Here is a 2,701-nt window from a genome sequence, read left to right on the forward strand (position 1 = left end):
ACCAAAATTAAACTACGTTTACAAACAGATCAGAGATGGTGTCCTGGCTAGTTTTGTGTCATCTGAAAGGAAATAGGAAAATGCCTCCATTAAGATTCAACTGTAAAGCATTTTAGTGGTTGAGGGAAGGGGTTGTCCAAGGTGCTACAAGAGAGTGAGCAAGCCAGTAAGCAGGATGTCCCAGCCAGCTGTTTGTAATTGTGCCCTAACTGCACATAACATGGTGTGGAAACATGCTACATCCATGTTGGTATGACATCTGACACTATGATGGCTTTGTTACCCATACTACTTCATGCTCTAATATCAGTATGCCTAATAAACTCATTGGCTTTGGAACCTGGTGTTTGTTGGGAGTCCCTGAAACAACAGAATTTTAAACAGTTGAAAGTATTTTAAAAATTTGGGGTGGGGGTGGTGCACACCCTTAATGCCAGTACCCAGGAGGCAGAGGCAGGTGGATCTCCGTGATTTCAAGGCTAGCCTGGTCTGAGCGAGTTCCAGAACAGCCAAAGCTATACAGAGAAACCCATCTTGAAAAGCCAAAATAAATAATGAAGTCTACCAACTACTAGTATACTTTTGGAAGTAACTTAAATTGCTGATTTTCTAATTGCCTTGGGAAGGCTAGCTTTGTTTACCTCGCTTCGTGTCTAGACTCAGGTGGCTTGAAGAGACAGTGAAACACCAGGTGGTGGTGGCAGCAGTGGCAGAGGTGCATGCCTCTAACCCCAGCACTTGAGGGGCAGAGACAGGCCGATCTCTGAGGACAGCCTGGTCTACTGAGCGAGTTCCAGGACAGAGAAACCCTGACTCAAAAATACAGAGACAGTGAAAGGACTGAGAAGGTCCATGTAGAGTCAGTGCCCAACAGTGTCCACCTTACAGCTGCCCTCCAGACTTTCTGGCCGTGTGAGGAAGCCACAACTATATGATTTTTGCCCTGGCTGTTCACTCCGGCATGTTTATATGCCTGTTCTTTACTCTGAGTGATGGTTCTGCTAGGCCAGCCACTATACACAGTAGGTCCTCTGGTTCTATCAGTCTCTTGTACTGTTCCCTAGGGCTGTACAGCAGCTCGAGTAGGCTAGCACAGCTGGCCCTTGAGGCGTGAGGTGTAAGGCTAGTCACAGCTGATGTGGGGCTGCTGTCATACTGGTGTAGACTCAGTGAAGTCCTGACATCCTCTGTGAGGCTGGTAGTGGGTGTCTCTGGCTCAGCCACCTCAGCCTTGAGATCGCCTTACAAATGAGCACTCTGGAATCCCTACACTCAAGCTATCAGTTCAGAAACACTAGGGTCTAGAGCAGGAGAGGTGGCTCAGTGGATAAGAGTGTTTACTCTGCAGAGAACTGAATTTGGTTCCAGCATTCACATGGCCGCTCATGACATCCTGTATCTCCAGTTCCAGGGCATCTGATACCCTCTTTCTGGCGTCTGTAGGCACCACCAGGGCAGGCTCCTGTCGTGTAAATAGTGCAATCCAGAATCTTAGCACTGGGTAAATGTGTTAAATGGTTATGTACTCAAGACCTATTAACAAATTGGCAAGAAGAGATTTCAGATGCCTGTACCCTGGTCTCTCTGTATCCCAGAATGACTGGGCTTAGGAGAGTGTAGTGGGTCAAGTACTGTGCCCTCTCCTCTCCGGAAACTCAGGCGGTCTCAGTAAGTGATGTGGACCTTTGGGGAGGTGACCATGGTGAATGTCCTTATGGACAAAAGTGTCCCACAGATAACAGCAGCACGTCCGGTGTGACCCCCACTGAAGTTTCCCATCCAGAGCAGAGTGCGTTTCATGTGATTCTTGTATCCAAACTCCATGGTTATCTCAGAGAGATGTAAACACGTGCTGGATGTGAGCCAGGCTTGTTCTGGCCAGGAATGAGAGGGTCTATGTAGTCAGAGCTTCCAGGCAAACGGCTCTAACCCGGGCCTGTGCTGTCAGGACAGAGAAGAGGAAGCAGTGGGCAGCTTCCAGGGGAGGAGTAGCCAGTATTTCCTGGTGACTTGACCCTAGTTTGTCACTCCAGGATCAGTTTATAATACAAAAGTTATAACTCACAATCTACTCAACATAGACAAGTTAAATTAACAGTTTGTGTAACAGGGAGTATTTTGTTGGCACCTTTTAAAAAAGCCCTTGGGGTGGACTGGGGAAATAGATCAGTTGATTGATAGTGTCTGACTGAGTTCAGTCCCTGAGTTCAATCCCCAGTACCAGCATAAGGAAGTGGTAGGTGGCTCATGTTATACCAGCACTAAGAGGTCGCATAGAACCCTTGGCCACTTGTTCAAGTTGCTGTGGTGATATCTTGAAATAGTATATGTCTGAAAGCAGGTACATGTATGTATAGAGATTTGTGCCTCCCTCATTACTCTCCTTTATTTATTTATTTATTTTATTGGAGACACAGTGTCACTGTGTACTCCTGGCTGTCCTGAAACTTGCTACATAGTGCAAGCCGTCCTCTAACTCAACAACACTCATGCTTCAGTCTTCAGAGTGCAGATTGCCAGTATGCACCATCATGATCAACATATGACCTTATTTGAAGGAAAAAAGAAAAAGAAAACTAAAAAAACTAGACAGAATGTTTGGGGTGGGGGTTGGCTGGGATCTCCAGGCACCCCAGCCTGGTAGCAGGGGCCACGTTCCCACACTCCTCAGGATCCTGCAGGACAGCTGATGGTTTCAGGC

The sequence above is a fragment of the Phodopus roborovskii genome, unplaced genomic scaffold, assembly GCF_943737965.1.
Source record: "Phodopus roborovskii unplaced genomic scaffold, PHOROB, whole genome shotgun sequence".
Lineage (NCBI taxonomy): Eukaryota > Metazoa > Chordata > Mammalia > Rodentia > Cricetidae > Phodopus > Phodopus roborovskii.